Genomic DNA, 23,379 nt, shown 5'->3' on the forward strand with positions numbered 1-23,379 from the left:
CAAATGACGAAAAACCCTCAACCCCTCAGTACCAATGCAATTCAGTAAAGCAGCCTCCTTTTCATCATCATTAAACTTTGCCCCACCTGCAGCCCTCAAATATACCTTAAATGCATCTACCCACTGCTCCCAAGGAGCAACCGGCTCTCCCGGATTCGGGAGAAACGCAGGTGGAGGCCTAGCAGCTGTATGCAACATAGTTGTGTATGCACCCCTGTTTCTTATGTCCCCAAAAATAACTTGCTACCTAGAAGCAGCTAATCATTGATACTTTGTGCAGCTACTCCCCAAAAATACATACAGCCCCAAAGTGTTGTCACTGGTAATTCACCAACGATAAAAAAAACAGATCAGTATCTTCCACTGTTGCCTTGGTTACGTGCACCCACACGTAATGCAGTACAGCCCGATATGGTACTGGGTGAGTCTCAACTGCTGCTTAGAACACTTGCACCCACACTCATTGCAGTACAGCCATGTTCTGGCACTGGGTGAGTCTCCACAGTTAATCCAGCATTCCTTGACAGCCAATCCAGCCCAAGCAAATCCACTAACCTCCTGTTGTCGGCGCTTCAGATCTTCCCACCTTACCATCAACCACCTTTACCAGTAATTTGCAGCCCTTTCCACTTGCAAAGCTTCCGTTGTACTCCAGTACACCCACATTGGCTGTGAGTGCTGCTGCAGCCCCTCCTACGGCAACCCGGCACTGTGCACAGCCTTCGATCAAGACGCTGACGAGGGCGGGGCCAGCGGCCGGCACTTTATTACAGAGTGCCACCACAGCCCCCTCCTTCCCGGAGACTTACAGTCCCCGAAACACAGCGTAGGAAGCAGACGCTGCTGGAGGCGGGGCACTACGCCGGCCTCTGCTATACGCGCACACTCTCACGTGCGCCGGCCACCGTACAGATCCGCGGCAGCACTTCCTGCCAGCCCCCAACAGACTCCGAACTGCCCTCGATGGCCGGGCTAAAGCAGCCGACCCGTGAACTTCCTGGGTCTCCGCTGCCCACCGCAGAGCGGACACGCTGGCCTGTGCGGTGCCCCGACTGGACACGCTGGCCTGCGCGGTGCCCCGACTGGACACCCGAACCGCTCCTCCCTGCTCAACCAAGCAGACGCAGCCCGGCCCGTAACCGTGCCCGGGTAGGCACCCGGACAGCTCCTCCGCTTCACCACCAGGGCGCCAAAACACTCCTCCTTGCTCCCCGAACCAGCGCGGCCCGGCCCGCAACAATGCTCCGGCAGGGCAGCACCCTGACAGCTCCTGCGCTTGACCTCCGAATCCCCGACAACACCGAAGGTAAGGTGTAAGCCCGGACAGCTGCTCCGCGCACACGTTGCACACGTGGGATGGGGTCTCACACGTCCTCGTCGCCAATGTTATAATCTTAAAAGGTCCACTCCTTGATATGTATAATCACGTATCTTTATTGTAAGACCCCACAGCCTCCTCCTCAGCTCCGACCTCCAACCGCCACTCTGTGGAATGTTGATTCCCACGCATCAACATTCTACCAGTGTGCCTATGCACGAGCCCGTGCATATTACAACACCCACCCGTTCATGATGAGATTGGCAATGGTGTATATTTGTTTCAGGGACGGAGCAGAGAACAACGCCTTGAGAACGAAACCAGGGGAAGTTAAGTCGTCTACCGGTTGGGGCGCAAGTTTGGATTTCGTTCAGCAAAAGAAAGAGGAAGGACTATGGGGACAGTTAGTGTTATACAGGACAGGAGAAGTGTATTGGATGAGGAAATCACATGATTGGGACAACCTATGAAAACAGACTACGAATGCAATGGTTTTGTTGGGATTTGTAGTTCTTATTGGTGATTTGTTTTTCATGTTTGTTGTTTGAATTGCTGCTCGAGTTAGTAAAGATAAGAATGAGCATAATCTTTCACCTCCTAGTCTTTAATAGAATCATGACTTTCTGTAACAAATGTGTGGAAAATATGTATTGTATCAATTACTCAAAATGTAACATACCTAATGAAGTTTAAAATGCACTTAAGTATTCAAAACTGGTATATGAATGCAGGAGGTGGTGTATTCAAACACGTTTACGACAAGGGTGAACAGGAGAACCATAAATCGAACTCTTGTCTGGCAATATGGTCTACCCGACTGCTGCAGATCCTCGACCCTAATCCCTAGCAAGATTATTCATTCTGGAGGTTCGCCGAGATGCTTGCTGCTTTCTGCCCTGTGGCTTGTACAACTGATACTCGTGGTTGCTGCCGCCTTATTGGCGTGTGTCTCCGCCCCTTCACTTCTTTGGTTTTGGTGTTTCAGCACTCTGGAAACCAACATGGCCACCCCCATCACTCCCTGCCTCTACCTGTCACGTGACAATGGTTTCCACGGTGTTGCATCAGCCTTGTGGAGCCGTCGCAGCGAACTTGACAAACAGCAACGTGCACCAATCGCAAGCTCGAAGACAGACTTGTGACACAGTCAGCTTGTGAAGGGCGTTTCCAAAGCTGTGTAGAATTCTTTCTGTCAAGTTCCGTGCACGCGCTGCGGACCGGCAAAGGCAAGGTAAGGGTGCCGTGTGGAACTAGTGTAGGAGAGGGCGCATTTGGAGCATATTTGATTCTCGAGAAAGTTATAGAGCAGATTATTAGTTCTGGAAGTTCTGGACCAAGGCTTGATCGGAATGGAAATGTTGGTTTATAATTATGTTTTGGACGGAGTCAGCGGGAAACGTGCCATTTTTTTTTTTACTTACAAATTAGTGTGATGCGCAGGTTGGACCCACCAGGCGAGGGCACGTTGAGAGTTGGGTCAGAGGCAGCTGGGTCTAGGTTGTTGAAGAAAGAGTATTTGGGATAAAGAGTCTGTAAACCTAAAGTGTCCTGGTTAGTGGAGTTACTTTGCTGAAAATGTTGGGGGGGGACATGACATCCGAAGAAAAAATGCCCCAGCAAAATGAATGGGGACAAAATGGTGTGCCATTAAAGTGGGAGTGGGGGACACACCCACCTGCCCTCCTCCACCCCCTACAATTACGCCCATGGTCCCGGTTTAAAAAGAAAACCTCGTTCAGTTTCCAGTCGCACATTTCTGCTCGACCAACACCACTACTAGATACCGGAAACTTTTATGGACCGGGTCCGTACATTTGCACCTCCTAAGCACTCCAACCAAACAATATTAATGTGATCCCCTCCCCTCCTGTACACGCCATATGCCATTCGGAACATGCACCACCGTACCGTTCTATTTTTGCTTTGTATTCTGGGACTTTGCTTTGCCCTTTATAAAGCCAAGACTACAAGTCCCAGAATTCAAAGAAAAAGCAGGACTACGTGAGCATCTCCCTAATGACATGAGGTATGTATGCACTACTTCTCACGTGTTAAATATCTCCTCCCATCCTTTGCCTCCTTAAAATATTTCCTCACTTACATTTTGAATACTCTGCTATTCCATGTCTATTTACCCCTTCACTTTTTAACTCCTTCCTCTGCAGGTTATTTCGCCCCACCCCTCAGTTTTCGTTTGGCTGCAAATGTCTGCACCTCCATTTCATTCTTCTCACTTGGTCTTGATGGTACTAAAGACCCATAATCAACTGGGTCATCAGTAGAGCGACCTAAGAGCTGACTGAGGGGCTGATTCTGAGGTTTTGTTTTGTTTGATATTTATTATGCGCGCCAGACCTTAAGGTATCAGGGCGCAGGCAGAAGTAGGCGGTCATACAGCTTGGTACATATGTTACATTGGTTACAAAAGTATCAGAAAAACATCAGTGGTAGAGAGTATACAATAGTGGAGAATGTATAGACAATCTATATACAGGAAAATGTACAGTTATTTACAACTATGGTCACATTCTGCAGATTCATTTATCATTCTCTAGGAGCCATGTGATCAGATTTTGCCTACATTTGGTAAACGTATGGTCCATTCTAAGTGTGGTAGGTAGTGAGTTCCACAGTTGGGCTGCGTTGACTGGGAAACTGGTGCCCCCAATCTTTCTACCTTTCTATTAGATATCGTGGTGCTTTATTGTTTAGGCATTTATGGATGAGGGATACTGTTGATTTTCTCATGTGTGGATAGCCACTTGTACTTCCTTTTTGTTTCAGAAATATGATACTAAGTGCGGCTCTGAGGGCATTATTTTGGAATATCTGTATTTTGTTGATAATGTGTTTGGTCGCTTCAATATATAGGGCATTGCAATAATCTAGCTTGGATATAATGAGGGCTCTGCTCTGGCTACGATCATGCAACTGTTGAATGAGAGAAATTGTTTGCCAGCTCTAATTAATTTGCATGTATATGGTGTAGAGGAGGCTAGGGTGTTTACCTGTTTGGTGATTGTTAGGGTGGAATCTAAAGGTTTTTACTTCCTTGGCAACCTTAAAGTGCGTCCAAACGTAAGTGTTCTTCCATGAAGGAGGAACACTTTACCTACAAACACCATATTCATATAAAGAACATGTGGTACAGAGACATAACCGCCTTAGCTTTTGCATGTGCCTGACTTATCATCCCTATCATCCACCAGGAATACGGGGCAGCCACGTGGAGTGGATTCTCCTGGGAATGGACAAAAATATTGAATCTAAAATGCTGAATGCACGTTTAGTGTGCTTTCGGCATAGTAGATTAGATCGAAGCCCATAATACTGAACAGGGGAGTGGGGGTTGCAGGGGTGTCCCCCGCTCCTCCAGTTAGGTATTATGGGCTGCAGGGGTGTCCCCCACATACATTAAAGGCTGTGCGGGGAAAAAACAGGCGAAATCCCAAAAGATCGAATTACAAAATGCGGGCAAGTGGGCTTCGTAATTTTGTAATTCGATCTTTTGGAATGCTTTCTTTTAACGTACATCCGATTCTTCTCCCAGCAGCACTGGTTTAGCACGACGAGTTTTAAATACGGCCCATTTCAGGTGCCGTTAAACTCCACTGCACACTTTGTCACTTTATAAATAAGGCTTCCAGTTTTATGTTATTTATTTTTCTGCCATTTCCGGCTGTATTTATTCATATTTATTTTGTGGGCCTTTTTCTGTATTCATCCACATTTATTTTTTGTCATATAAAAAGATAATTCGCAACCAGTATTTTTCTGAATTTATTCTAATTAAAAATGTATTTATTAAAGCACACATGCAGCCATAATGAAAAGCAATGCAAGCTCATTTTTTAACAAACGGTTGCTCCTCTGATTGCTGCTGTCTGGATATATGATTTCAGCAATTTAAAGAACTGTAATGCTGTTTTAATACAGCTGGTACTCTCCATGCTGGCAATCTGCAATGCGATTGGCCTGCAATGTATGAGTGACATCATAAAGAGCCAGACAGAAAGACCTGTTTTTCCGTTTTTATGAACACAGACAGAAAGCAGATTGATTTCCGTCTGTATTTATGTGTAAAAACAGAAAACTGGAAGCCTTATTCATAAATCTAGCATTTCTTAGACTGCAGCACGACTTTTCTAGTTTAATGAAAGTTTAAGAAAATTCTTAAATTAGAAAAGTGGCAGTCTTTTAAGATATGCTTGCAATGCAACTGGAGCCACATGGGTTTTCCCCCACGTGTGATTTTAGCAGCTTTTACTGTTGGAAAGCATATCTCGCCTCCAATACTTCCACCCACTTCAGAATGATGGTGCTGGAATCTGGAGGGAAGAATGTCGTATTTCCACACTCTTTTCATCATGAGTTTAGAATCAGCCCCTGAGTGGAGTATAAGGTGCAAGGAGAGCTTCTTTTGTGTACATTGATCAAGCAGACGGAGCACTGTAATCTGTCTGTGAAGAGGTACGTTTTTTCAGTGATCTGGAGACCTGAAGATCAGCAAGAAATCCTGCAGACTAAGGCAAAAACGTGAGATTGGGCAGTTGCGATGTTAGGTACAGTAGGAGAGATGGTCTGTATGGTTATCTGTTGGAGGCATATACTATAATGGAAATAATATGATTTGTAGGCGGCTCTGTAAGGAACTTGTAGTCCGTAGAGGGAGTTGTAAGGGGTTTGCTGAGTAAGTTATCTAAAACTTCTTCTGTCGCACTGTTCTTATGGGCACCTCGGATGAAGCATTCCGATGGGCATGGTACCATTTTTTTTCTGGAGTTGGGTTTCAACGTTTTTTGGCACCTTCCCCTGACAATTTGGTCTGAGAAGCACGGTGCCTTTTTCTGGTGTCCCCCTGCTCTGTCCGCTCGGGTCATGACACATTTCCTATTGGCCCAGCAGTCTGGTGGAGGGTACTGTCCTTTCCCTTGTGTTGTGTTCAGAGGGTGCTGATTAGCCAAAAGAATTGTGGGTATTGGTTATGGATTCGTTTTTCCCCAATATGCTATATGGTGTGCCCATCTAAAACGGGAGAGTGCAGAGAGTTGGGAGCCAGCACTTTATTGTGTTTTTAATATCAACGGTAGCTGTATTTACTATGATTGCAGTGTCTTCAGCGAACTTGTTCTACTGCCCTACGTTTGCTGGATGCATCTGTCTCATCCCTTCTTGCATACCATACAATGTATCTTTTGCACTCTCAAATACCCCTTCACCAATCCTACACACACGTAGTAAGTATCCTTTATTTAATTGAATCTGTCAGGAGATTACAATGGCTCGCAATTGTTGTAGCCATGATTTAAATATGAGAAGCGTCAGCCTGTATCGTGCACTAAATCCAGGGGTAAAAATGTCAAGCTGCAAGCCAGGGTTAAAAAGCCACGACTTGCCCCCTCCATTCTCTATATGCACATCGTTTATTAGACATTAAGAGTCAATTATGACTTGCCAGTGGTTATTGGCGAGCACACATTTTGCAGCCTGCTAATTTCAGTCAATATTACCATTGTATCCATGGTAACACTAGAGTCTGTTAAACTATGCACAAGTGAGTAACTTTTTGTATTGCTGACTTAAATTATTTTTTCACAGTGATAACATTGTCAGCTATTTAGACACTGAAGACACAGTGGTGTAAAGTATTTACCCACAGTCACATCCGTTACGTTTTTCAAGAGTACAAGCTGGAACTTTAGCCCACGTTTCCTGGTTCTGCCGTTTTCCCTATACAGCTCCTCCTATCCCACCTTTAGGGTTAGATCCACATACGTTACTTTTTCCATAGCGTTCCTTCAAAAACGACACTAGAACCGTGTTCGCTAAGCATAACCACATGGTAAATAACATACTATAATCAAAACGTCTGAGCACGCGGAAAGTGCAGAAGGTAACAGAGAGAAAAGGCAACCCAGCAAAGTACATAGATTAAAATAATTCTGATTTTCTCCACGAAGCAAGGAAGGGAAATACTTTGTATAAGTGACCTACACCAGCTGAAGAGTTTCTAGACCTGGTGTAAAAGCCATACTTCCACATATCATTTAGTATTTGATTAGTGATGTTGTGTGTTAAGATGAATACAACCGTATATATCTTAACATGCAAAACAGTGAAAGCACCATAGCCCAGCCCTGCGAGACATGTCAGGGTGTAGCCATGATCTCCAAGTCATGGATTTGATTCTTGGCAGGGCAGACCTGGTGTTTTATCCTTCTGAGGTTAATACAGCAATTATCCGTCATACAACCATGCCGCTGTACCATACTCGTGCAAAAAGCTTACTTTACACAGAATTCTGTCTACTGGGCCAGTTCCCCTTTTGATCATGGGGAAACAAAGTAGGGGAGATCCCAGTCTACTGGGCTGCTTACGGCATATCCTAGCTAGATATGTTATGAGGGCGGTAGGTAGGAGGAGATTGCCCAACTTGCAATGAAAGTTTTACGTGCTTGTTATGTTGACACACTAATGGCAACCTTTTGTCATCTAACTTTTTAGTCTAATTTCTGAAAATATGCTGAACCAGATTTACTGTGTTGAAGTATAGCACATAAGAGCTTTTTCTGGCAGGCCTGTGTGTGATTTGTTTTTTTAATGTATTTTTAAATATATATATATATATATTTTTTTTTTTTAGCTCATGCCATTTTGCTTTCATACACAATAGTGGTTCATTTTTCCCAAGTATAAATGCAAATCTATAACTACTAGACTTGCAGGGTGATGCCAGAACTGGCGGAGTTTGTAACACTTGCCATTGGACAACCTAATCAATTGTTCCAATAAATAGTATTGCTAAGTGCCTCCATTTATGAAGTCTTACAAATTCATCTAGCCCTGGCTATTCGGTAAACAGTAGTTTGCATTCTCCAACCACTACGTAGATATTCTGTACTGCAATACTTTACTGTATTTAGTGGTTGGAGGATGGAGATATTTGCTCACACCATTTCCCTGCCTTGTTTCTTTACCTGTGCTGTATGCTCTTTCCTTTATGGGTCCAGAGCTACAGGCAACGGAATGCAAAGGAAACGGGCAACGTGGACTGCTGTTATTGACATTGAAGCCATTTGGTGGTGTCTGTATAATTTGCACATTAAGGTGCAGAGCACAATTAAAACGATGTGTGCATGTTTGAATAACTTGATTTGTGACTGCGGTGCCCCAAACAATGTTCTGAATTGAGAGTATTTTACACCGTTTTTGTAAACATTGGCAGTAAAACGAGTTTTTAGGGTTTAAAAATGTAAGTCCAATGCCTAATGGCACTACTTGATAAGTGAGTAGAAATATGTTTTAACTTGTAAAACAGAAGTGTTTCGTAACAAATATTTCTTTGCACCCTCCACAAAGATACATTTTTACCTCTTCAGATGAGGCAGCAATAATAGTTTCTTCCCGTGACACTACAGGTCCAAATCTATCCATGGAGCTGTCCAAACACATCTATGTGTCCATTTCTTATTTTTTGTTGGGAGTTTTTTTTACTTCCTATTTTTATTTTTGGGGAATATTTGTGCCTATTTTGTGGGAATGAAGTGGCTGACACCCCTCATCTTCAGTACTGTGTGTAAGCCACTAATTGCTCCATAGTCTCGAGATCTGAACCAGAAATCTAACTATGCTCTGACGGGTGCGAGTGGTGCACTCTTCGCTGTGTTTCTCTACATTCTGGTACTCCTAGTTTACTTTACAATAATGTGAAGCTGCAAGCGATGGAATACAATAAAAGGGGACAGGGTAGGTTGCGGTAGTCGCATGTTACACTGGGACAATGTCAGACAACTGTTTAGTCTGCTGTGGGTTGGTTCCATTATCAATCAAGATCACTGTTTTATTATTTGACACCTGCAGTTTGAAAAGTGTTTTTATTTTTGTTTTTTTTGTCTTTTTTTGCCTTTTTAAATGGACGTTAAAATGTTTAGTTTATATTTTCTTTCAGATATCAACTAATCAGCTATATGAGCTGTGGTAGGTACTTGGCTTTTCATATGGCCCATCATAGTTGCTAATTCCTGAATTGGCACGTTTCCTGAAGATTTTGAAGTTTTTATTTGAAAGGGTAGCCACCTGCACCCATGTGCCATTAATTGCTGCCTGCTGGGCAACCCTTAACTGGCAATAGGTTCTTAAATAACCGGTCCAGCGATTATCTGCCCTATCTTTGATCGAATGGGGCAGGCACAATTAAAAATAACCAGCACACAATATATTTTAAGTTAAGCCATAGTCAAGCCTCCAATCAAAAATGTCTTCCAACTTAATGGTTAGTCCTCAAATTTCACGTTTTGTGAATTTTATATGGAAACTCATGGGTAACAATTTTGTGTTTCCTTCAAATTTGCTCTATTTGCATATAGGTTAATTGGCTTATGCTGATGACCTAATCCTCTAGGAATCCACCCTTGTTGGTTTGCAAAGGAGCTTGGCTAGCTTCGGTGGATATGCTGCCTGCAATAATTGAAATTTAAATTCCATTGAAACAAAGGTTATCCATTTTAAAAGGGATAAAAAAGTAAGGATTTCCTGTGGTCTACCGTTCCTTATTAGAGTAAGTAAACCAAGTGACCTACTACTGGTTTTTAGTTGCCAATAAACATGTTCTGCTAATAAAAAATAAAAGAAATAAGCTGAGACTGAAAGTGGGATCTCTTCCAGCCCAAATCAAAATAATCAACCACAAATTTGGCCCATATTCAGTGAAGCCAGTGTTTGACTTTTTATAAGGCTGAAGTCAGTCTCCTTTATGTTTTAGAGGGATTGATTTTAAAAAAACTGGAATTGGTTAATCGCTTTGGAGGGTCTGGTGTAAATAGAATACGTTTAACCTTTTATATGAAGATTTGTTCTGCAACAGAACCTCATTTATCTGCAGAATTAAAAGGAATTGAGGGAACAGTCAAGTGCAGATGATGTTCATCACTTCATGAATCAGTGTGAGGATTATTTTAGGGAACTAAATCTTGACAGGAGAACAATTTATGAAAGAAAAGAGTTATGGCAGTTATATCTAACTTTGTAAAACATTCCAGCTCTCAGTGAGAAGTCTTGAGTGAACATGTTAAATATCCGCACTGATTAATTCTCATATGGTTTACTTGAGCAAATGTCCATGTCCCTCTCATAGGAATTGGTTTTTGAGATCTTGTTTTAACCATTTAGATACTTAGAAGTTGTGGGCCCAAGTAGGAATTTGAAACATGGTCAGCGGCTTTCTGGGATTTGTAACAATTATCCATAGACATTGAGACACGTGATTCTCTAGTTCGAGGGCACTCTGGGGAATAAGGCAAAGGTACGTTATGTCAATTTTATAGCCTCAGGTATTTTTTGCAGTAGGCTAATGTATGCTGAAAAAAAAAATGCTTTTACTTTAGTTTTACTTCAGTGCATTTTGGCCAGTTGGCCATGCTGCAACTCCCAGAATGCAATTTGTAGGGAAATGAAAGCCTAAGACTGGAGCATGGTGTCCCTATTATATGTGATAATCTGGCAATATATTTGTTTGTTTTTTTAAATTTATTTGAATGATTTTTTAAGTATACATTAGGAAGTCATTCTAGAACAAACCTATAACATGTCAACAGTTGTGCATTGTGGCATATTGTAAACTTTACTTAAACATTTTAACAGTCCGTTATCTATTCCCTCTCACTCCCACCCTCTCGTCTTGCCTGCTACATTTCTATCTCATAAGTGCTCCATCTATCAAACGGATGCTCCATACATGCTCGTCAAGGTCAATTCACCTCCGTATCATCTATAACTTACTTAGTGAACAGGGTTTGTCGCAAGACGTCCCATTGTGTCCTCTTCCTGGCCACGCCGCCCTTTTCCATGCCACATATTCCGCCTCCCCCCCCACCTATGCAAATCCTTCCACCTTTCCTCTACTCCCAGGCCCTTGGGTGATTTCCATGCCATGGCAATTCTTCGTTTTGCCAGGATATACGCCAGATCCTTTTAGTTTTCTGGCCTTTCGGGCGCGAAAAGCGGCTCAACAGGAAAGCCACCGGGGAAAGCGCATCCAATTCCACCCCCACATTTTGAAGTCTATTCGCCACCTCCCGCCACTATGACCCTGCTACTGGGCATGGCCAGAACATCTGTAGCATCCCTGAATTTGTCACCTTGCACTTGTGACAGTCCTGCACCGTTGGGCCCAGAAAACTGCAAAATCAATTAAGGCATCATATAAGCTCTATGTGTCACTAGTTGTATAAGCTGCAATTGCGCATTTCGCGACACTTGTGGTATCCCAGGATCCCCTCCCATTGTGCTTTGGTAAAGGCTGCCCCCATATCTTCTTCCCATTTGTTCCTCAACAACGAGAGGAGAGGCAGGCACATTAGACAGTAGGAGATCATATATTCGCGATATAGCATGTCCGCCCTCTGCAATATCATATAGGAATATATGAGCGCAGGCCTCCGGCATATGATCTCTCACTTAATAATAATGTGCAATATATATTGGCCTGAGTGGATGCCCGTCTGTTCGGTCAGTTCTGAGAAGGGTATGTATACGGTATCCTGTAGCAAATCTCCTATGGGGGCCACCCCGCTGGCCTCCTAGTACATGCAAACACCCACCCTTGCCTGCGTCAGGTGTGATACCACGGAGACCAGAGGAATCTATGTCGAGATTGGGTTAGTTAGCCCCATCACTGCCATGGCTCTGTCCCACACGGTCACTCCTAAGGACACTAGGTGTGACCATCTTCCTCCGCCACAGTAACTCTTTCAGATAGTGACTTTGCCCAGCGGGTTGCAACATTGTGTCTGGGATAGGGTCATCTGCAAGCCAATCCATATTACTATCTTGATATGGACCCAATCAGTGATGTAGTGTCTGGAAAGACTTGGGGGCACTTTGGTTGGGGGCGTACGTGTTAACCAGACATGTATCTACCTGTTCCATGGGCCTTGGACAAGCACCATGCCCTCGTTGTCTTACTTTACATGAGTGACCTTGAAGGGTACTGTGGGTGCTATCAGTACTCTGTGGACATATGCACAGTACGTGGAACCGAATACTTGCCCCAAGCATCTTCCTGCCAATAATGCATGTTTTTCATCTGTGAGGCGTGTTTCCTGAAGCATAGCAATGTCTTATAACGTGTATACTCTCTTCCTCTTTACATAGGCGTTCAAACCCCTTACATTCCAGGTAAGCACGCTTATAGTACCCGCCATTTACGTCTCTCTGTGTAAGCCTTCAGCTACCCCTGGCACCACTCCCGGCTTACCGTTCCTATCCCTTTGTAGCTCCACCCTGAATGACGAGCTGCTTTCTACTCCAAACATGCATGCAGGCGAATCAACCCCTACCCCCAGTGCTCCAGATAAGATTTTGAGGTGGGAGTATTTTACGCATGATTTTTCAAATAAGAGAGTAAATACAATTTCAAGAGAGTAAAAATGAGTTTTCTCCTCTGCAAGAGAGTAAAACTTATCCAACATACACCCAATGCATAGGTAAAATCAGACCCGTAAAATCGGACCCCTAGACCAAAAGAGTTGTATATCAAAGTTGTCTGGCTTGCCTTTGACCATTTTATTACACTTGTGGAAAATATTCTGCCATAAAATAACTTGTAAGTACGTGCTACATACACAGCTTCATTTTCAAAATTCGGGACGCTAGAAACTCTAAGTACTACTATAGATATAGACTAATGTATTGCTTCGAGAGGGAGTGCGAGTAAGCAAGTGTTAGCATATGATTTACTTACAGGAACTTGCACACATAATCTCAGCAACAGTCACAACCTGCTAAACTACCTTCCCTGCTGTCTGCTACAGGAAATTAATGTGGATCCCCAAATTGTGTACAAAACCAAAAACATGATTCTGGCAATTACAGTTGGGAAGAAATGCAGACAAGTGCATAAATTGCAGACTGGTCCCAAATCCCTGCTTCAACGCTAAAGTGTGTGATCCTGGGCAACTAATTTTGCCACTGTGCCTTTTTTGCAAAAACAGAAATGTCTAGATTTATTGCCAACTAGTTGCTACTCAAAAAAGCCTGACTGACCCCTTTTCCACTGTTTGAACTATACCATTAATAGTAGTGACAATTTATATAATGCACATGACAAAGGGCCTAATTCATTGAGCGTTTTCCAATGGGCTGTTGCCATTATAAAAGGTTTCTGTGAATTAGGCCCAAAGTGTATATGTCTCGTGGCTTACTCATTGCTGCTTCTTTAATATAAATTCACATTAACTCCTCGAGCATTAATAACTCGCCTGCACCTTCCCCCATCTTCTACTTCCATCATAGGTGAGCAGTCTTGATTGCCCAATTGGTTTCTTCCAAGATAGTCAAGAATCTGCATCTCTGGCATGACATGCATCACAGCCAATTTAGCCCGTAATTGCTAATCCCATCAGGGGGATTAAAGAGTGGTGGAAGTGGAAAAAAGGAACTACTGGTACTCTGGCTGCATCCAAAAAGGATGGAGTGGGGTGGCCAGACAGATGGGGCGGGTAGGCAAGGGGGGAGTGTGGGACGGGACCAGGATCACAAACCTTGCCTGAACTGTGTAGCAGGGATTTTAATCCACTCTGCAAATTTGACCACATAGCTTCCAAGGTTTACTTTGTACAAATAGTTTGGATTTCAAGGCCAACAGTAATGATGTCTTGTAGAGTTTACTTACAAAAAACACAAATTGCATAATAACGCCACATGACAACATGTAAATCCTTACAGCTACGTGTAAAGCCAAAAGAATATCGTTGTGGCTTTAATGTTCACGTCCTGAATGGTATACTCAGTGCGCCAGATAAGATTTTAAGGTGGGAGTATGTTACTCCCTGTATTCATAATTGAAGAGTAAATGCAATTTGAAGGGAGTAAAAATACATTTTCTCTTCCGCAAGCGAGTACAAATCATGTGACATGCATTGAACGCGTGTGTTAGGTTAAAAACATACAACAGATTCAAGATGGCCGCCGGCAGCGAGTAGACGTGCCGACGGCTGCTCCCGCATCCTGAGGCCCTCGATCGGGACCCACCACCCCCCGAGGGCACTCGGTAGCTGCAGAGGAATGGTGCTGCGCTGGGTGAGGCCGTGCGGCGTGAGACACCAGGTGCCGCGGACCCGGATCCCTTATAGCGGCGGCGGAGTGTGTCGGCTGCCGCGAGCGAGTGTCCCCGCCCGCGGCGAGGAGAGCCGGTGACCCGTCCTCGGTGGGCGAGAGGGCTCCCGGCGTGGGAGGAGAGGCGGGCCCGCCCTGATGTCTGCCCCCCCGGAGGGCGGTAGCGGCGACTGGAGGCGTCCCTGCGCGGGCAGAGCAGCCCGGCGCGGTCCCGGGGCCCGGGAGCACTCATTGGAGAGAGTGGGCTGCCTGAGACCCGGTCCACCATACGGAGAGGAGGGCTGCCGGATTCCCCGGCGGCTCAGAGGAACAGCGGCGAGGAGAGGCGCCGGAGTGGAGTACCAGGCGCCCGGGCAGGTGGGGAGCGGGCGAGCCTTCGGGGGGGGAGGATTGGAGGTGATTTCCCCCCCCCTTGCCTGCTCCAGACGGCAGGGGGCGGCCTGACAGGCTCGGCTGCCCTCAGGAAAGAACACAAGGTGGGAGAACAGACTTCTGGAGGCCCTGACCCGGTGTGAGAACTGAGGGGGGGGTGGCCCCGGGAGAGCTGCATGCCGGGCCCCTTCCCCACCCTGATGGCTGTGGAGTTCCCCTGGGGGATAGCGGCTCTGGCGGAGGAATTGTGCTGGGGTCTGGGATCCCCTGGCTGGGACTGCCGTTGGAGGGGGGGGGACCCTATTGATGCCGCTTGCAATAATTACTGGGGAGTTGGCTGTGGAGGTGAGTCTCTCACAGCGTCCTGAGAAGGACTTGTGGGGGAGGGGGGGGGTGTGCAGCGATCTGCTTGGGAGGGGGCGGACTTCCTTCTCCCACGTCGACGGGCCTCCAGGAGTGCGAAGGAGCTGATGCCCTCCAAGCCTAGGAGTAGAGCGCTGCGCTCCCCTCCATGTGGTCGGCGATGGAAGGCACAGGTAATGATGGAGTGGCTAATGGGCATCACAACATGCACACGGCTCATGAAGAGGCCGGGAGCCGGGAACCTCTGATGAGGGGGGACTTCAAGGGTGAGATGCATGCCCTAAGCGAGACTTTAGCTAAAACCTTCCAGGATCAGTTCCAGTTGCTGCGATCCGATCTGAATATGGCTCTGGGGGAGCTGAAACAGGAGGTGGCCCACTTGGGTGAAAGAACGGACACACTGGAGAGGGGCCTGCAGGAAGTGGAAAAGGATGGTACGGCCAACGGGGAGGCTATCGACCGCCTGGACCTATCGACTCGCAACCTAGAAATCCAACTGGAGGACCCTGAAAATAGGTCGAGACGGGTCAATGTTAGAGTTAAACTCTTGCCGGAGTCGGTAGCGGACAGGGACTTGAAGGGAGAAGTTCAGAGAATTTTCATGGACTTGCTGGGCGAAGAGGACCCTGAGGCAATAGAGCTGGATAGGGTGCACAGAGTGGGCCGGCTCATTCGCGGCCCTGACGCTAGACCCGGGATGGCTGCGTTTGCGCGGTACGCCCAAAAGGAGGCGATGCTGCGAGCTGCAAGGCGCCGTGAACCGGTCCAATAGAAGGGCCAGGAGATCACTCTGTTTCAGGATCTGGCAAATAGTACCCTACTTAAAAGGAGGGCCATGCGACCTGTCCTCAGAACTCGCTAGGAAAAACGTCAGGTACAGGTGGACTTTCCCGTTTGGGCTGGTGTTCGAGTGGGAGGGTGTTCAAAGGAGGGCCACTTCTCTGCAGGAGGCGGCTTCTGTCATCCACCTTGATCTTGAGGGAGAGGGGCGGCGCGGGGGGAGCCCACTCGACCCAGTCGATTCAAGGAGACCGGGTCAGACCTTGGGCTTGGTTGACGGTAGGGGATAAAGCAAGGAAGAAAATGGCCCAAAGGCATCCGCAGGAGGGAGGAGGGGAAGAGGAGAGGGAGCCCGGCCTAGGATGATTCTGGAGATATGAACTAGGATGGAATATTAAAAGGGGGCAGTGGGATGTTGGCTATTAGTGGAGATGAGATGGGAGGGGAGCGGAGGAGCATCTCTTGGATCATGCAAGGACAATTGAGTCCGGAGGAATGTGGGGGGGGGGCTTTCGGTCCGCCCTCCAAGTTGGGAGGGCGAAGGGTTGGGAAGGGGAAGGGTATTCTTTGGGCGAATGGGGAGGGGGGGGTACGAGGGTGGGGGAGTTTTGAACGGTGGTCACAGCACCCAACAGGGAAGCGATGCCCAGCAGTACCGGTAGCGGGGGAGTGGGCGAGTGTGGGGGAGGGACCGGGGTCCCGTTTAAGACCGAAAGGGGGGGGATAGTGGCCGGATGCCTTCCTGAGCCTCTGGAAGGTCGGCCGGTAACGGCACAATATGCCCGCTTGATACCTTTAAGTGGCAAACACATAATGTGAGGGGGCTCGACTCCCCCCTTAAGCGCACGAAGCTGGAACAATTTGTTAGGTCTCACAAACCAGATGTGTTGGCGCTGCAGGAGACTCACCTGAGGCGGCAGGATCAGGCTCGGCTGCGTCTTAAGGGTTATCCCCTGATATGGTTCGCGTCTGGCCCTATGAAGAGGGGGGGGGGGAGTAGCCCTCGCATTTGGAAGGAGTATGGACTTTAAGCCGCAGGAGGTTCTCAGAGATAGTAATGGGAGATACGTGGTAGTAAGGGGGACTATAATGGATTCTTGCTCCACCGTTGCGTCTATATACGCACCGAATGTGGGTCAAGACCAGTTCTTACGAGATACCCTGAGCACCATCGAGAATTTCGCCAGGGGCCAGGTGATTTTGATGGGGGACTTTAATTTGGCCTGGGATAGGGCTGGAGACCGCTCTGGACGCGAGAGAGGGGTGGGGGGGGGCAGTGTGGCCTCCCCCCCCCCCCAATTGAGGGAAAGATGGGCAGGGGCTGGCCTCCGCGACGTTTGGCGTTCACTGCGGGGAGGCGAGGAGGGCTTCACATTCCTGTCTGATGTTCACAAGACACAATCCCAAATTGATTATATTTGGATTTCTGCCAGTCTAATGGGAGGGGTGGAGTCGGTGGAGGTGGGCCCTCTAGGAATTGCCGATCACAGGGTGGTACAAATGAACCTGAGACTGGGGAGGCGCAGGCCCAGGGTGTGGGGGTGGAAATTCCCGGGGGAGCTTTTAAGGGAGCCGGTGATATGCAAAGAGCTGGACGACAAGATTCAGGGTTTCGTTGTGCGGAACACAGCCACGGACACGAGTTTGAGCACTAGGTGGGATGCTTTCAAGGCTACTCTGAGAGGCGACCTCATCGCCTTGAAGGCGGAGAGGAATAAAAGGTTGAGGGAACTGGAGATCCAGCTTGAGCGGGAGGTGGAGGCGGCTAGAGCCCAACTGCGGGAAACCCCCACGAGGAAGGTCTTTAAGGCGTATAGGCTGGCAGAGGGTCAACTAGGGATTTTGAGAAATGAGAAGGCGGAAGAAGCCATGCTGAGGGTGAGGCAAACCTTTTACGCTAAAGCTAATAAAGCAGGCTCTCTCCTAGCCCGCCTCTTGAGGGGACAAAGGGAACAGAGGGTAATCATGGCCCTTAGAGACCAAGGGGGTGGGCGACTTACTCGTGCTGAAGAGATAAAGGAGAGAGTAGTGGAGTTTTACGAGGCCCTTTACTCCTCTCAGGGACCGGCCCCTCTCCCGCAGAGGGAGTTCTTGGGGAACGTGCCCCTTCCGCGGGTTTCCAGGGAAGTGGCAGAGGAGCTGGGCCGTCCTATCACTGAGGATGAAGTGAGATCAATTATTGTCGCTCTCCCCCGGAATAAGGCTCAGGGCCCGGATGGCTACCCCGCCTCTTTTTATAAAGCATTTTCCCACCTTTTGGTCCCGCAACTGACGCAGTTATTCAACTCGTTTTGCACCGAGGGCGGAATCACACAGACGATGGAGGAGGCTAAGATCACCCTTATTCATAAGGTTGGGAAAGATCCGGAGGAATGCACCTCGTATCGCCCTCATCAATACAGAGGCAAAAATCTTCACAAAGATCTTGGCGAGGTGGTTAGAGAGGCACCTTCCCTTTCTGATCCACCAAGATCAGTCGGGTTTTGTAGTGGGACGGCAATCCGCTGATAACATTAGGAGGCTGGCTCATTTAGTAGAGAAGTCCCGTAAGACAGTCACCCCGGCGATCCTCTTGGCGCTAGACGCCGAGAAGGGGTTCGACCAGGTGGAGTGGTCGTTCCTATTCCAGGTGATGGAGAAAATGGTGCTTGGGGAGGGATTCATTAACCTGGTTGCTGCAAACTATAAAAATCCCGCATCCTAATTAATGGGGAGATGTCCCGGTCTTTTAGGCTTCGGAGGGTGACAAAACAGGGGTGCCCCCTTTCCCCGTTACTCTACGCCATCTACTTAGAACCACTTCTGTTGACGATACGCCAGTCAGCGGAAATCACTGGGATCCCCTTCGGAGGGGGGCAACATAAAGTAGCAGCTTTCGCCGAAGATATGCTGCTTACATTAACCAAGCCAAGAGAATCTCTCCCAGCTTGCGTAGCGCTGCTAACTACTTTTGGAGAAGTTTCGGGTTTGCCGGTTAACTTTCAGAAGTCTGAGCTGATGAATCTCTCTCTGGGTGGAGGGGAGGCGAGGGAGATAAAGGAGATGTCCCCATTCAAGTGGAGCCCCTCTGGGTTGCGGTACATGGGAGTGAGGATCACCCCCTCACTGGCCGGCTGGTACGGCGCAAATTACGAGCCGATGCTCTTAACCATTAAAAAGGATCTACAGAGGTGGGGTGCTTGCCCTATTTCATGACTGGGTAGGGGGGCTGTTCTTAGGCTGGTGATACTCCCCCGGTTGCTCTACCTTTTCCAGGCCATCCCGTTGAGGGTCCCGGAGAGCTTCTTTAAGAGGCTGGATAGGTTGACTAGGGTTTTTGTTTGGGGGGGGAGGGTATCGCGATTATCCAGACAGCTTCTAATGACCTCCAGGGAGAGAGGGGGCCTGGCCTTCCCGATTTTCGTCTCTACCATGACGCGGCACAGCTCAGGATAATGAAAGAATGGTTTTCGAAAGATTACCTGAAGCATTGGGTGAAGATGGATAGAGCAGTGGCTCGGCATCATCTGGGGGAGGTTCTCTGGCTCCCGCGACAGTTGCGACCTCCACACCTCTATCTGAGCGATATTACGAAAAGCGTAGCGGGTAGCTGGGATCGGGCTGCAGGGAGGTGGGGGACCACGACTTTTCCATCGCCGTTCACCCCTATTTTTCAGAATGGGGACTTCACTCCGGGAATGGAGGGTGGAGCGTTTCTGGTCTGGGAGGAGGGGGGATGTAAGACCTTGAGGGACATGTTCATTGGAGATAGAGTGAAAACATTTGAGGAATGCAAAAAAGAGTTCAGTTTGGGAGAGAGGGAGAGGCATCGGTATTTTCAAATTGGGCATTGGGTGATGTCTCCGGTCATAAGGCGGGCGGCGACTAGGGATCTAACCCACTTTGAAAAGTTCTTAACATCCCATGAGGGCTCTAAGGGGCTTATCTCAGACTTGTACAAGCAGTTAGCGAAAGGTCGTCCGTGCACTGGTTGGGCTTATATGGCGGACTGGGAGCAGCATTCGGGGGTCCGAATGGAGCAGACTGACTGGGAGAGACTGTGGGCACGGATCACCAGGATCGCAAAGGCCATCCAGGTGCGGGAGGTTTGGTATAAGTGCGTGATGGGATGGCATTACACCCCCGCCCGTCTTCATGCAATGTACCCTGCTACCCCGGGGGAGTGTTGGAGGGGGTGCGGGGAGAGGGGTACGGCCTCACATATCTGGTGGGATTGTCCCATCATTCTGGGACGGAATCAAACGGGCCACAGCCCAGGCTCTGGGGGGGGGGGTGCCATTCGGGATCCTCGGGAGATTTTGCTGGGGAAGAGTGGGCTGGAGGAGGAGGGCGTAGGAAACGGGCGCACCAAGGCGTCAGTGATATTCACTTTGGCGGCGATGTCCCTCATTGCGCAGAGGTGGAAGGGGCCACGATCCCCATGGAGCAAGATTGGCTGAGGAAAATGTGGGATATCGTTTCGCTAGAGTGGGCCACATATGCTGCGGATAATAAACTGGAGTCTTTCCGCGCAGACTGGGGAGAGACCTTGGAATACTTAAAGGGGGACTTCCGAAAACAATGGTGCCCGCAAAGACTTAAACTCCTGGACATCTTTGGTTGAGAACTGAATGGGGAAAGGCGGCTGCGAACTGAGGCCCTTGGGTGCTGTGTCACGGGGGGGTGGGGGGGGGTGGTTCGACTTATTTCCTTTTCTTCATGTTTATGTTCTCGTCAGTGTTGACTTGTACTTGTTTTTTCGTAGTTAACGCAATAATAATAAAAAAGAAGTTTAAAAAAAAAAACCCTACAACAACAAAACAGAGGTGTATATCAAAACCTGGCTCAAAACAAGGTGTGTAAATATAAAGAAGAGACAGATTAATACAATCTCCATAACAATATCATTATATGTTAAGGCTTCTCTCTCATCCTACTGCATAGTCCTAAAAAAATGGATTAGACTTTAATAAACTCATAATCCAATTTACTTTGTCAATATGACATATACCACAAAACCTATAATGCTGGTAAAAATTGTTAAGAACACCCAAAGAAATCATTAACCAATGAACAAAACCAAAAAGAAACAATACAATTATACGTTGCTTACAATACAACCCTTTTAACACTTCATCACAAAGACACAATGGGACAGAAATGACATTTCATTCCAAATAGTGTGTCTGAATTTCGTGATCCCAGCATGTTTCTGTCCTTAGCACCACGTCAGGGGATGTCCTAATTTGTTGATAATTTCTGGTACTTATGTTTTGGGTGAACTTTACATAAAATCATTCACTGCGCTGATTGAATACTGCTATTTACGCATGATGCACTCCTTCATAATTGTAGAAATATTTCCACGATTCTATTGACTTAGAACCAAACTTCGAACAAACATCCAACTGGTCTCTGAGCATCACTTCTTTAGACCCACAAGTGACCGCTACCAATCACATAATTTCTTCAAAAATGTCAAATTCCACTTCAAGTTCTGTGAGTTATTTCATAAACGCACTTTCAACCATGAAAGTGCATGCAGACAGCAGAGATGGATTGATCTCCGTAGGGGTCCATCTTGGGGTAGTGTTTGTTACCTGTATTATATATTCAAAACAAGGTGTAACGTGTGTTAAACATTTACCTACATAAGAACTTGCATACCACAAAGCTTCATCTTCATCTATGAAAGTAGCTGGATCCAAGTAGATGGGAGGGTGGGGGGGGGGGAGAAAGATGGCACCTTTGTGCCCTCCTGTTCCGCAACTGTTAGATTAATGTCTCTCCTGGTTGGGCTGGCAGAACATTGGATATTCTTGTTCTGTTCGTTATTACCACATATGTATACAGGCCAGGCCTCATTGCTAAAGAGAGAGGTCTATGTGGTGGCCTAAACTGGACATGACAAGTAAGACCTTTTCTTAGTTTAGTCTCAAACTCCATCTGAGTCACTGACTGCTATCAAAAATGACCCACAAGTTAGCATTGATTAATAAAAGAGCACACTACAGAGCTATCCAGAATTTAGCAGGCCTAGATTAAGGTCAAAGGAATGGTCAATCACCTTCAGAAAAAGGTCATTTTGTGACAGATCAATGGGCATTGGTATTTAATCAGTGACCTTGCACACCATCCTAGAACACCCACACCATTTATACCCGATGATCTGATAGCAGCTTTCTTGGTTACCTCCCCTGTTGACACTGTCTGTGCCTGCCTCACTGAATCCCAGCATGTCTGCTCTGTCTGTGTGTTATTAGAGAGATATAACCCTGTTTTACACTGTAACAGCATGCAGTAATGTGTATGCTACAGCACCATCTGAAACGCGTGCACACCCACCCATTAGTTGTCAAAAGCCTGAATTTACCTAAGATTTAATGACCTATTGCAGCCACTTTTCTTTACTCACATGAAGCCAGTAATAGCAAATGGGTGCACCCATGCATCAGTGGCTTACCCTGCTTACTGAAATAAAACATTTTTTGTGTCCTACATATCTCCAGGCCTACTTCTATTCTTCCCAGGCACCCACCACATCCCCTCCGCTCCCCTATGGGTCAGTAAGTTCTTCTCTGCAGCATGACCGCTCCTTGTTAATGCAGAGCTGTTGCTTTTGGAGTTCATGGTTTCCTGGTTTCCAGGTCCAATCTAAAATTGCCCCACAGCTCCAATAGTACATGGCCCTCTCCCGCCATGGGTCAACTTGCCCCCCCTCCCACCCCCCAAGCCAAGGATAAAATATTAAACCTAGCTCACGAAAATAGAGGGTACCAAGATGTGTGATGGCCTTCATCCATACAGTCCATTCATTTCTTAAACAAATGCTTAGATTACACTATTGCTCTTTGCCTTAGGCAGTTCTTTTCCCACATCTTCATGTGTGTCCGTTGGCGGTGAAGCAGCCAGAGAAGTAATTGGCGGAGCTATTCATGAGCATCTGACTTAACTCCAGAGGTCAAACCAGGGAAGTGCCAGCAGAATACCCATGCCTGAATGATTAGCAACACTAACCAAGCACAACCAATACCCTAAGGCGTCTTTGGGTGCTAACCACATTTTAGGCTGTAGGATGCTTTTCTTGGGTGTAGGACAGGAGGTGTGCATGCCTGGTATACTGCCTCCCCAGCTCCTATAGTATAAATGCCACGATATGTTCCAAGTAGAAGACCTTGTAAAGTGAAATAAAATGATTTTAAAGGATGCAAAACTTTAGTTAAGAGGTGAAGCCAGGAAATCGGCCCGTTTTGGACCGTAGACACTTGACCTCATATCTAGTTGGTACAAATGTATGTTACTGTTTGGCTTTAAATTTCTAAAATAACACGCTGTTCCATAGGGAAAACTTGAATAGTGGACAAATTACACTGTAGACCCATCTATTAATACACATTTAGCCAGTACGATAGCACAGTGAGTAGAGCGCGCGCTTTGACATCTGTGCAGAGATT

General features: G+C 46.9%; 1 protein-coding gene across 1 annotated transcript in view; it reads left to right on the top strand.

Annotated features, from left to right (window-relative positions):
- Nucleotides 1-2,426: 2,426 nt before the first annotated feature.
- The window catches only part of AARS1 (alanyl-tRNA synthetase 1), a 751,871-nt gene continuing 730,918 nt past the window's right edge, over nucleotides 2,427-23,379 (top strand). The window contains exon 1 of the mRNA XM_069655037.1: nucleotides 2,427-2,549. The gene's annotated coding sequence lies outside the window, so the exon portion shown is untranslated. The remainder of the gene's footprint in view (nucleotides 2,550-23,379) is intronic.

The sequence above is a fragment of the Ambystoma mexicanum genome, chromosome 1p (assembly GCF_040938575.1).
Source record: "Ambystoma mexicanum isolate Mex_15411 chromosome 1p, UKY_AmexF1_1, whole genome shotgun sequence".
In the NCBI taxonomy this organism is placed as follows: Eukaryota; Metazoa; Chordata; class Amphibia; order Caudata; family Ambystomatidae; genus Ambystoma; species Ambystoma mexicanum.